At 29.6% G+C, this 14,191-nt stretch overlaps 1 protein-coding gene across 1 annotated transcript in view; it reads right to left on the reverse strand.

Moving 5' to 3' along the window:
- Positions 1-5,278, reverse strand: part of LOC145269116 (uncharacterized) — a 247,765-nt gene extending 242,487 nt beyond the window's left edge. Inside the window, exon 1 of the mRNA XM_080124708.1 lies at positions 5,159-5,278. The gene's annotated coding sequence lies outside the window, so the exon portion shown is untranslated. The remainder of the gene's footprint in view (positions 1-5,158) is intronic.
- Between the last annotated feature and the right edge of the window lie 8,913 nt (positions 5,279-14,191).

Here is a 14,191-nt window from a genome sequence, read left to right on the forward strand (position 1 = left end):
TTATTATCTTTTATTTTTATTTTATTTGTTATTTATTATCTTTTATTTAAATTTTATTTGTTATTTATTATCTTTTATTTGTATTTTATTTGTTATTTATTATCTTTTATTTTTATTTTATTTGTTATTTATTATCTTTTATTTTTATTTTGTTTGTTATTTATTATCTTTTATTTTTATTTTATTTGTTATTTATTATCTTTTATTTTTATTTTATTTGTTATTTATTATCTTTTATTTGTATTTTATTTGTTATTTATTATCTTTTATTTTTATTTTGTTTGTTATTTATTATCTTTTATTTTTATTTTATTTGTTATTTATTATCTTTTATTTTTATTTTATTTGTTATTTATTATCTTTTATTTTTATTTTATTTGTTATTTATTATCTTTTATTTTTATTTTATTTGTTATTTATTATCTTGCATTTTTATTTTATTTTTTTTTAATTATTTTTTATTTTAATTTTATTTGTTATTTATTATCTTTTATTTTTATTTTGTTTGTTATTTATTATCTTTTATTTTTATTTTATTTGTTATTTATTATCTTTTATTTTTATTTTGTTTGTTATTTATTATCTTTTATTTTGATTTCATTTGTTATTTATTATCTTTTATTTTTATTTTATTTGTTATTTATTATCTTTTATTTTTATTTTATTTGTTATTTATTATCTTTTATTTTTATTTTATTCTATTATTTATTATCTTTTATTTTTATTTTGTTTGTTATTTATTATATTTTATTTTTATTTTATTTGTTATTTATTATCTTTTATTTTTATTTTATTTGTTATTTATTATCTTTTATTTTAATTTTATTTGTTATTTATTATCTTTTATTTTTATTTTATTTGTTATTTATTATTTTTTATTTTTATTTTATTTGTTATTTATTATCTTTTATTTTTATTTTATTTGTTATTTATTATCTTTTATTTTTATTTTATTTGTTATTTATTATCTTTTATTTTTATTTTGTTTGTTATCTTTTATTTTTATTTTATTTGTTATTTATTATCTTTTATTTTTATTTTGTTTGTTATCTTTTATTTTTATTTTATTTGTTATTTATTATCTTTTATTTTGATTTCATTTGTTATTTATTATCTTTTATTTTTATTTTATTTGTTATTTATTATCTTTTATTTTGATTTCATTTGTTATTTATTATCTTTTATTTTAATTTTATTTGTTATTTATTATCTTTTATTTTGATTTCATTTGTTATTAATTATCTTTTATTTTTATTTTATTTGTTATTTATTATCTTTTATTTTAATTTTATTTGTTATTTATTATCTTTTATTTTGATTTCATTTGTTATTTATCATTTTTATTTTTATTTTATTTGTTATTTATTATCTTTTATTTTGATTTCATTTGTTATTTATTATCTTTTATTTTTATTTTATTTGTTATTTATCATTTTTATTTTTATTTTATTTTTTATTTATTATCTTTTATTTTGATTTCATTTGTTATTTATTATCTTTTATTTTTATTTTATTTGTTATTTATTATCTTTTATTTTATTTGTTATTTATTATCTTTTATTTTTATTTTATTTGTTATTTATTATCTTTTATTTTAATTTCATTTGTTATTTATTATCTTTTATTTTATTTGTTATTTATTATCTTTTATTTTTATTTTATTTGTTATTTATTATCTTTTATTTTTATTTTATTTGTTATTTATTATCTTTTATTTTTATTTTATTTGTTATTTATTATCTTTTATTTTTATTTTATTTGTTATTTATTATCTTTTATTTTGATTTCATTTGTTATTTATTATCTTTTATTTTATTTGTTATTTATTATCTTTTATTTTAATTTTATTTGTTATTTATTATCTTTTATTTTAATTTCATTTGTTATTTATTATCTTTTATTTTATTTGTTATTTATTATCTTTTATTTTTATTGTATTTGTTATTTATTATCTTTTATTTTTATTTTATTTGTTATTTATTATCTTTTATTTTGATTTCATTTGTTATTTATTATCTTTTATTTTTATTTTATTTGTTATTTATTATTTATTATTTTTATTTTATTATTTATTATCTTTTATTTTAATTTTATTTGTTATTTATCATTTTTATTTTTATTTTATTTGTTATTTATTATCTTTTATTTTTATTTTATTTGTTATTTATTATCTTTTATTTTGATTTCATTTGTTATTTATTATCTTTTATTTTAATTTTATTTGTTATTTATTATCTTTTATTTTTATTTTATTATTTATTATCTTTTATTTTAATTTTATTTGTTATTTATCATTTTTATTTTTATTTTATTTGTTATTTATCATTTTTATTTTTATTTTATTTGTTATTTATTATCTTTTATTTTTATTTTATTTGTTATTTATTATTTATTATTTTTATTTTATTATTTATTATCTTTTATTTTAATTTTATTTGTTATTTATTATTTTGTATTTGTATTTTATTTTGTATTTATTATCTTTTATTTTTATTTTAGTTTTTATTTATATTTTATTCAATAATTCACTTTTTATTGATTTTTGTAAGCATATATATATATATTTATTTTTGTAAGCGTATATATATATATATATATATTATTTATTTTTGTAAGCATATAATATATATATATGTTTTTTTATTAAGCATATGAATATATATATTTTTGTAAGCATATATATATTATTTTTGTAAGCATATAAATATATATATATATACATATATTTATTTTTGTAAGCATATATATATATACATATATTTATTTTTGTAAGCATATATATATATATATACATATATTTATTTTTGTAAGCATATATATATATACATATATTTATTTTTGTAAGCATATATATATATATATACATATATTTATTTTTGTAAGCATATATATATATATACATATATTTATTTTTGTAAGCATATATATATATATATATACATATATTTATTTTTGTAAGCATATATATATACATATATTTATTTTTGTAAGCATATATATATATACATATATAAATATATTTATTTTTGTAAGCATATATATATACATATATTTATTTTTGTAAGCATATATATATACATATATTTATTTTTGTAAGCATATATATATATATATATATATATATATATATAAATTATGAAAAAAAAGTACACCATTCATTCATTATTCGCTTAATAATCGGTGAAAATTTCGAATTGATTGGATAATTACTTGATTTTCGATAGGTTTTTAAAAGAGAGACTCCGTCAAAAAATATTTACTCCATCCTTTTGGCCATTACACAAGTAATCATAAATATTTGTTTTTGGAGTTATGTCCCCTGCATGTAGACTCCTACTGCCTACTTTATAACGTTTAAAAAATGCGATTTTACCCCATTTTCTATAAAAATTACTTTTAACTAGAACTAAATTTCTATTGGATGATTCTTCGTAATTTTTGGATATATTACTATTTTCGACAAGAAAATTAAGTACGCAATATTGTTTTTGCTAAAAAAAAAAAAACAACATATTTTTATTTTTAAAAATCGACCTGTCGACTCCATCTTAACAAACACCACAATTTTTTTAATAACATCAAGATTTTTTTTTTTTGCAGATTATTATCGAATGGACACTAATCCACAAGATTAAAAAAAAAAAAATGAAAGAAAAAAAATCAATATTTAACCCTTATCCTCGAGTTGACTCCAAGCCTTTATAAAAAGAAAAAAATATTCGTAGATGATGCTCAGTTTCTAATGCAACATTCTAATAAATCGATCACCAATTTTTACAATCGATGTTTTTAGGCTAAATTGCGCGAATTCAGCCTTATTTTTAAGTAGTTTAGCCTTTTTTAAAGTAGTTTAGCCTTTTTTAAATTTTGGGTTTTGAAATAATCTTTTAAAAAAGGCTAAACTGCTTTTAAAAAAGGCTAAATTCGTGCAATTCGTCGATTGTTTATAAAAGTGGGTGATCGATTTACTAAAACGTTGCATTAGAAACTCAACACTCCCTACAAAAATTTAAATATTGACTTTTTGGTGCTTGTACAAGTATTGAACCGCGCTATTTGTAAATAGTATTTCCAAAGTTAAATTAAAGTTATACGATATTTTTTTTTTATTATTAAATGATTAAAGTACAGAATAGTTAAAAAAAACAAAAAAAAAACCCTCCTCTCCCCATGTTAAGAATGGCTTTCTAAATGATGCCGCTGTTATTTCAGCACGGTTAAGTACCGACTTCTTTTTTTTTTCTTTTTTTTTTTTAATATGGTAAATTAGTGTCAATATAATAATAATCCTCTGTAAAAAAAAATCGAAAAATAGACGAAAAACAAAAGAGGGGGGGGGGTAAGATTCTTCAGGTCCGGGAAAGAAATCCAGGAAATTTTATTATTCATATTTTTATCTTTATTTATTGTTTTTTTTTTTTTTAATTATTAAAAATAAAATAATTGATTTTCATTTTATTTTTTTTTTTTTTAATAATTTTAAAATTGAAAGGACATATTTTATGCACTTTTTAAATAGTATTTTTAAGTTTAATTAAAGTTTTACGATATTTTTTAAATTGTTAGGTGACAGTACAGATTAGGTACAAAACACCCTCCTCTCCCCAAGTTAATAATGGCTTTCTAAATAATAATGTTATTATTTCAGCACGATTCAATAAATGTATAAGTACCAAATTTTTTAATAATACAAAATTTTTGGTATTATTATACAAACACCGTGACAGCGAATTAGTAAAATCTACCAAATTTTTTAAATACAAAAATTTAACAATTAACAAAAAAAATTAAATTAAACTTTTTCTTGAATTTTTTTTTTTCCAAATTTAAAAAAAAAATCACTTTTTTTAAATTTCTAAATTGAAATTTTACAACTTTAAATTCAAAAAAATATATTTTTAATCACATCAAGATATAAAACAGTTCAATATCAAAATTTTTCATTGAATTTTCTTTTAATTTCAATAAAAATTCAATTTATTCATAAAACAAAAATAAATTTCAAATTTTGCCATTTTTTTTTCAATTTAAAATAAAATGGAAAAAAGGAAACCATTTTTTTTTTTTTTTTTTAACCAAAAAATGAAATAAAATATCGATTTTTGATTGAATTATAAGAAAAAAAGACTTTGAATATATTTGAATAAAAAATATTTACCTTTAAAGAATTAATTGGGTTTGTTTAAAATTATTTTCTTCGGATTTTCTCGTCAGAAAAAAGAGAAAAGTCAGAAACTGTTGAAAAAAAAAATCTGACGAAAAGGGAAGCAACTCTTGGTTGACTATTAAAAAAATTAAAACTAATTATTATATTGGAATTAATTAACAATATTAATTAATGTCTTCTTTTTTTTTAAATCAAGATATCGAGCCAACATTTTATCTTCAGAAATGAACTTTTAAAGACGAAAGAAATATTATCATAAAAGAAACTAAAACCACAAAATAAGACAAAATGTCCAGGCCAAAACGTCCAGATCAAAATGTCCATAAAGCGCTTGTAGCCAAATCGTCCGTTATTTAAATTGTCCTACATCTTATATACGTACATAATTTTTCTTTTTAATCTATATGGAAACATAGTAATTAAAAGTGATATATTATGAAAATAGATATATAATAATATAGGTACATAGTGTCTGCATTAATAAAACTATGCGACCACTTCACTTCACGTGTGCCTGTGTATGTATGTATGTATGTATGTATGTATGTATGTATGTATGTATGTATGTATGTATGTCATATGCTACTGGTACCATGTAACCCAGTACTACCTGCCTAATGGTCGGGTCACAGGCGACTAAACTGGTACCCCCACCAGACTTGTTTGGTGAGGAGGGTGGCTAGTCTCCCTGAAGGATTAAAAACAAGACCTTCCAAGACCTTATGTGTGTGTTGGGGTGGAGAGGACTCCTGTAAGCCGTGGTGAAGGCAACTTTTCTAGGAGAAGCAAATCTCTGATTTAAAAAACCATAAAGCGGGAGACCAGTACCCGCATTAAGCTGGTCTGCAGTTTAACTTGTTGCTGGCTATCTTGCTCTTGCTTGTTGCTGGATCGCAACATTTTGAACCGAGAGAGAGACTTAGCTGTCGCACAAAGCTAAGATTCTGTAACATCATCTGTGTATAGATACTCCCTCAGGCATTGTCTATAAAAGTGGTCCTGTGGCGATGGAAAAGTTGTGACGATTGGAGGCTTGAAATGCTGGAAGCATGTAATAATTGATCTCAATGACCATCTTCAGTGTCATGCCTGCTTGAGCGTGTGAATTCACTGGTAGGACTAAAAAAAAAAGTCATTTTTGGGCTCATGGACTTTAAGTGTCTGAGGGAGTGGCACTCCTCTGACAAGACATTGCAATCATTTTTTTTTTTTTTTTTTTTTTCTTAAACTTTTTCTTCTAGGGGATGAGACATCCAACCAGATGTCTGACATTTACCCCTATTTTAGTGAGTCCAACCAAGAGATCTTTTCAGGATTCTAGCCGTCCCTTTCAGTGCAATCGTTTGTATTTTACTTGCACTTGGTTCACCGGTTATGCTTGCTATGTACTTTTTAAAGTTCTTTTTCATAAGCCCAGTTGCTCCTATGATGACTGGTATAATTGAAACGTCTTTTAATTTCCAATTTCGTTTCATATCATACATAAGTCCTTGATACTTTGTTATCTCTTCCCTCTCAGCTCTGTTAAGCCCTGTATCATTGGGTACACTGACCTCTATTACGGTTGCTTTTTTGTTTGCTCTGTCCCAAATCACTATATCTGGTTTAACAGCTGCGTTTTCTAGATATGTAGCAGTAGGGATTATGTAGTCATAGTGAATAGTGTAGTTGTCATTCCCAACTGTTCGTTCGGGTATATGTTCCCAGGATTTTTTACTACACTGAATGTTGAGTTTCTTACATATCTTCCAGTGAAGGTATTTGCAAACTCCGTTATGGCGATCTGTATAATAACCATCTCCAAGTAGGACTTTGCAACTAGAAATCAGGTGGCCCACACTCTCAACCTCAGTGCTACAGAACCTGCATTTATTATTGTTGCTTAGACCACACATTTTTTTGAAGGCGTTTGTCATAAGGCCTTGGTCTTGTGCAGCCAATATCAACCTCTCTTGGTCGTAATGGAGGGATCCTCTTTTGAGCCAGTCCAGGGAACCATCCCTATCAATATATTCTTGAGATATTTCAGTCAGTAGGTATTTTGCCCGTTTATGATTGGTCCATTCTTCTGTTTTAACACTATGGAACTGGCTAGTGTATTTTTTCCAACTTTTCTGGGCTATGTCAGTAGCAGGCTTGTTTGGGTTCTCAGTATCATTTGTAAGGCAATCCTTTCCAAAATGAGTGGCAAGTTGTGTTATAGATGTTGTACTACTTGCTCAATTCTGATAATGGTCTTTAATTTTGCAATCATCATGTATGTATGTATGTATGTATGTATGTATGTATGTATGTGTGTGTGTGTGTGTGTTTAATTATCTAACGTTCACATATTTAATTAAATCAAAATGAAATTAAAAATAACAAAGTAAAACATACATCTTAAAAATTTTATATAAGAAATAATAATTTCATTACGAAATTAAATCCGTCAGAATGCATTTCGGTTTCTTTGTAATGTAGTCATTGACGATGAAATCAACACTAGACTCGCTACAGCAAGCGCTGCGTTTGGCAGACTCCACAAGAATGTATGGGACAGAAGAGGCATCATCTCCATGACAAAGATCAAAGTCTATAAAGCTGTCATACTCACCACCTTACTCTATGGATGTGAGTCGTGGACTGTCTATCAAAGGCACGCTAGAAAATTAACTCACTTCCACACCACCAGACTAAAGAAACTGTTTGACATAGGCTGGCAGGAAAGGATACCAGACACAGATGTCCTAACTCGTGCTGGACTCCCAAGCATCCCCATTATCCTGATGAAAGTTCAGCTTCACTGGGCGGGTCATGTAGCCATACTACAGACTACCCAAGAAGCTTCTGTTTGCTGAGCTCCAACATGGCAAGCGCTCCCATGTCGGCCAAAGAAAACGATTTAAAGTTTAAAGATCACTGAAGGCCTTCAACGTAGATCCATCATCATGGGAGCAGACAGCTTTAGATAGAGCCAAGTGGCTGTGGGGGGGGGGGGCTGTTCATGACCGTGCCTGCAAATATGAAAGCTACCGAAAGGTTACTGCAGAGAAGCGCAGAAATGACAGTAAGGACAAATGAAACCCTCAACATCTGCTATGATTCCCTGTTCTCACTGCTATAGAACTTTTCAAGAGCTATGAAGACGGAAGTAGTACCATGAAAACAAGCAACTTTTTGTGTTCCAGAATTTTTCTACATATTCACAAGTGTTAGTTTTAACTAAACAAAAAATATATGAATAAACACAATTGCCCAATTACGTTTACACATTTATTATACACTGAGAAACATTTAAACAACAATAAAACACAATACAATAGCGACAGTTCGATAAGACTCACCGACTGGTGGAAAAAGTTCTCAGAGCTCACCTCGTGGTGGAACGAAGGTTCTCCTCTTCTTGAGAGGGAAAAGGCAACACGTCTGCCGGTGACCAAAGGGAAAAACCAACCAGCCTTAGAGCAGGGGCAGATTACTCCTTCCCGGTGTCCCCTAATTTTTAGTCCCCTACACAAGCATTCTCAATGCACTTTCGCCAATGATGAACGATGGCTGTGCATAGGTATCTGGAGCGTGCTTTCTCATGCCATGAGTTTAAGGACACACCTTTGCTTCTCACGCACATCTATGACCAAGTCTCATGCCATCAATATCTGCAACAAATAGAATAAACTGGCAGGTCATGAATGCATAAGTTCAGTCATCATAACGTAGAAGAAATAGCAACAATCAATCCACCAAAAGGAAATAAAATGCATTTGGGCATGATTACAAAACCGAAAATCGGAAGAGAAGTTGCAAATACCTTATAGCTTGCTTATATTTTCGGTTTTTAATCAAGGTAGTTTATATGTCTGGCAGTGTTCTTAGATATGTTTTGTACAGAAATTCATCGAATAAGTCTCGAAAAATGAAAATATCCAATCTTAAAAATAGACTTTCTTCTCTCATAGATAAAAAAAAGAAGTTTTACAGAGGAATATTTTACGCTACACCGATGTAACATTGGCCAGTGTAAGGTAAAATATTCCTCTTTTTTTATCTAGAAGAGAAGAAAGACTATTTTTAAAATCGCCAAACCCAAATATCAGCTGACATGATTGTAAACAAACACAGACGGAATTTGATGAACAACATTATCATTATTATTTTTTTGTTTTAATTTTTTTTGCAAATTAGTCCACTGGGCAAATTATTAAGCATTTTGTATAACCAGGCAAGCCCAAGCTGCTAGCTAATTGTTAAATAGTTTGTCTCTGCTTTATCATTATTTTCATGGAAAGTGTTCGACTGAGCTTCAATCTATGGTCCTACCTTGCCAAACTTTCACAAGAAACACTCGACTAGCTGAAAACACTATCAATAATTCTTCCCACTCTTTATCTGTGCCTAAACCTAAACATAGATTCCATGATCAAAGCTTCTTTCTTAGAACTGCCCGCCTGTGGAATTGTCTTCCGTTTTCCTGCTTTCCCGCTGTCTATAATATGGTTGTCTTCAAGTCCAACGTGAACAAGTTTCTGATGAGCCATTCCACTTAAGTTAACAAATTTACCGAACTTCCATTACTATCGATTACTATATTGTCCTTTTGACTACTGTACACTCTTTAACCCTTATCCTTGAGTGGCCTATCGGCCTTGATAAGTGTATTACTATGTAAAAAATAAAAAATCTTTATCTGTGCCTAAACCTAAACATAGATTCCATGATCAAAGCTTCTTTCTTAGAACTGCCCGCCTGTGGAATTGTCTTCCGTTTTCCTGCTTTCCAGCTGTCTATAATATGGTTGTCTTCAAGTCCAACGTGAACAAGTTTCTGATGAGCCATTCCACTTAAGTTAACAAATTTACCGAACTTCCATTACTATCGATTACTATATTGTCCTTTTGACTACTGTACACTCTTTAACCCTTATCCTTGAGTGGCCTATCGGCCTTGATAAGTGTATTACTATGTAAAAAATAAAAAATCTTTATCTGTGCCTAAACCTAAACATAGATTCCATGATCAAAGCTTCTTTCTTAGAACTGCCCGCCTGTGGAATTGTCTTCCGTTTTCCTGCTTTCCAGCTGTCTATAATATGGTTGTCTTCAAGTCCAACGTGAACAAGTTTCTGATGAGCCATTCCACTTAAGTTAACAAATTTACCGAACTTCCATTACTATCGATTACTATATTGTCCTTTTGACTACTGTACACTCTTTAACCCTTATCCTTGAGTGGCCTATCGGCCTTGATAAGTGTATTACTATGTAAAAAATAAAAAATCTTTATCTGTGCCTAAACCTAAACATAGATTCCATGATCAAAGCTTCTTTCTTAGAACTGCCCGCCTGTGGAATTGTCTTCCGTTTTCCTGCTTTCCAGCTGTCTATAATATGGTTGTCTTCAAGTCCAACGTGAACAAGTTTCTGATGAGCCGTTCCACTTAAGTTAACAAATTTACCGAACTTCCATTACTATCGATTACTATATTGTCCTTTTGACTACTGTACACTCTTTAACCCTTATCCTTGAGTGGCCTATCGGCCTTGATAAGTGTATTACTATGTAAAAAATAAAAAATCTTTATCTGTGCCTAAACCTAAACATAGATTCCATGATCAAAGCTTCTTTCTTAGAACTGCCCGCCTGTGGAATTGTCTTCCGTTTTCCTGCTTTCCCGCTGTCTATAATATGGTTGTCTTCAAGTCCAACGTGAACAAGTTTCTGATGAGCCATTCCACTTAAGTTAACAAATTTACCGAACTTCCATTACTATCGATTACTATATTGTCCTTTTGACTGCTGTACACTCTTTAACCCTTATCCTTGAGTGGCCTATCGGCCTTGATAAGTGGTGACGCCTACGTAAAAAAAATAAAAAATAATATTTATTTTTTCTTCTTGTAATCAAATTAGGGAATACATAAAACTTAGGAATATCACGATAGACAATATAATACTTCGAACACAGGATGATGATACATGTTTATTAACACAATTGTGAGGCAGCATGTTCAGGACGGCAGAACACAATGAAAAAAGAAATTGAAGGTACATCTCTAAGCAAACACCAGTGTGACTTTTTTTTTTTTTTTTTTACAAACGAGTCAACATTTATCAAGGCTTGGAGGCCACTCGACGATAAGGGTTAATGAGTGTGCAGGAGTCAATGGAAAAAATGCCGTAGTAATTATTAGTAGTGTAAATTTGGTAAATTGGATTACTTAACGGGATGGCTCATCAAGAACTTGTTTAAGTTGGACTTGAAAACGACCATATTGTAGTCAGTTGAAAAGCAGGAAAACGGAACAGAGTTCCACAGTCATGCAGTTCTAAGAAAGAAGCTTTGTTCATGGAATCTACGTTTAGGTTTAAGCACAGATAAAGATTGGAGGAAATTATTGATAGTGGTTTTGCGTGAAAGTCGGGCCAGGGGGGACCATAGATTGGAGCTCAGACGAGCACTTGTCATGAAAATAAGAATAAAGCAGAAACAGGCTCACAACATCTCTTCTGTGGGAAAATGTCGTAATAATCATTAGTGGTGGGAATTGGTAATTGGATTACTTAAGGGGAACGGCTCATCAAGAATTTTATAAGACTTCAAAATTTACGTGTTTTTTTTTTTTTGCATGACATGGTCTATAGGTTCAAACCCCGCATATGAATTTCTAGAGTGTAATGTAGAATAACATATGTTTTGGACTAAGTTACTGCATGGAGGCATGTGAAGCGTCCTCCTGTATTATTTCACAGATTTTGATGACAATAAAAATATAGGAATGTGAAATATTCATTGATCATCATTCAATCCCGGGCAATGTAAGGGCTCTCTGCTAGTTCCTTTATAAATCTGGTCCCTACATCTCAGTAGTAGCAACTTGCTTTGTTTCCTGCAAATATAGCTGTACCTGGTACGGCATTCACACTGGACAGGTTGACCCTACTTCTTCTTGCGGAAGAAGTTTCTAGGGAATCCACAAGTGGGCCCCAGTTGCATGAACATATCCGTCAGTACACATGCACACCCAACATCATCATCATCAGCAGCAGCAGCAGCAGCATCATTATCGTGCGGCCTCGGCCGAGATTGAACTCCTTACACCCTTCCAGTATTCCCTATCTGTCAGAGCACCTAAAAGATCTTCCTTGTGAGATGATTGATGCCTCCACAGTACAAATGATGGAACAAGTTCATCTGTTGCACGTGCACAATGTCCAGCAAACTGGTCTCATGCAAAGTGACGTTGATACTCTCGGTAAGTCTCCAGATATCATTTCTAAAGTTGGGCGGTTCGCCATGAGAGATTGAGCACTCTTTTCGAAAGACGTGTGTAACATCGATCTAAACGACGCTGTTGTTTTGCGGAAAGAGTCCAAGTTTCAGATCCATAGAGTAAGGTTGCTTCATATTGTTGGTCGGTCAGAAGGTTAGCATCTGTAAAGTGATGGACTAGAGCTTCTATCAATCCAGTAGATATCTCATTGCTGATACAATTCTCTATCTATAAGAGCCAGGTACATTGAAGGATGGAGTATTGTTGCCACATCTGGGCAGGAGCTGCTAGAAAGGACTTATTCTGAATAGACTTTGTAGCCTCGTAGGGGATATCCTTTTCTTTTCCTTGCAACTGCTTTCTCACAGAAAAGATGTTGTGAGTTTGTCTCTGCTTTATCGTTATTTTCAAGTGCTCGACTGAGCTCCAATCTATGGTCCCCCCTCGCCAAACTTTCACAAGAAATATTCGTCTAGCTGGAAACACTATCAATACCCCCCCACTCTTTATCTGTGCCTAAACCTAAACGTAGATTCCATGAACAAAGTTTCTTTCTTAGAACTGAACGCCGGTGGAACTGTCTTCCATTTTCCTGCTTTCCAGCTGACTACAATATGATTGTCTTCAAGTCTAACTTAAACAAGTTCTTGATAAGCCGTTCCACTTAAGTTAACAAATCTACCGAATTTCCATTACTAACGATTACTACATTGTCCAATTTTACAACTGTACACTCTTTAACCCTTATCCTCGAGTGGCCTTTTGGCCTTGATAAGTGGTGCCGCTTAAAAAAAATTTTTTAAATAAATTATTTCCATATGGTTTCGTATTTCGTTTCATGTTTACTGACTTCCATTTCACATTTACTTTGCATACTGAATTTCTATGTTCTATTTTTATTCAATTTTCAACCCAAACAAGGCACAGTGCCACTTTGAAGTAGGAGGCTACTATCGAGGGCATAAGTTGCAGGGACATTATGAAGGGAGTTGAGCAGCAAGATGTTTGTTTACATTGCACTTGAACTGTACCATCCGCACGTTTTCAAACGGTACATATTGCTATTGTTGGCTCGTTACTCCTAACATGCAATGAGTCAGATCCTTACCTCAGTCCATACAAATATTTGCTGACCTGTATCGATCGTGCAACTCGCTGGATCGAAGTACAGCCAATGATCGAAATAACTGCCCAGTTGGTAGCAGAGGCATTTATCAATGCCTGGATATCTCGATTTGGAGTTCCATTGCATGTTGTAACTGACAGAGGTAGCCAATTTGAGAGCGAATTGTTTCAAGAGTTGGCCAAGGTAGCAGGTTTTTATCGATTGAGAACAACTTCGTATCATCCTCAAAGTAATGGGATGATTGAAAGAGCACATCGTACCCTTAAGGCAGCGATAATAGCGCGAAAAGAATCCTGGATGAAAGCGAAACCAGTGATCCTACTAGGTATACGCAGCACCCCTAATGAATCAGGTTTTTCACCTTTTACCACTGTTACTGGAGCACCAATATTGATTCCTCATCAGCTGATACACAAGCAGAGAGTAGAACAAGAAACTCCAGTTAACAACAAGAATGTACGTAATTTGTGTGAATGGATGCCCCAAATCGACGTACTCAACGATGGAAAAGGATTTATCCATGGAAATGCAAAATCTTTTATACCGAAAACCTTACTTTCCTGTGAGAAAGTATGGTTAAGGGTTGATCGAGTTAGGAAACCATTGGAAGCATCACACTCAGGTCCTTATAAAGTTTTGACTCAATCA

The sequence above is a fragment of the Euprymna scolopes genome, chromosome 45 (assembly GCF_053919585.1).
Source record: "Euprymna scolopes isolate OS-2025 chromosome 45, ASM5391958v1, whole genome shotgun sequence".
Lineage (NCBI taxonomy): Eukaryota > Metazoa > Mollusca > Cephalopoda > Sepiida > Sepiolidae > Euprymna > Euprymna scolopes.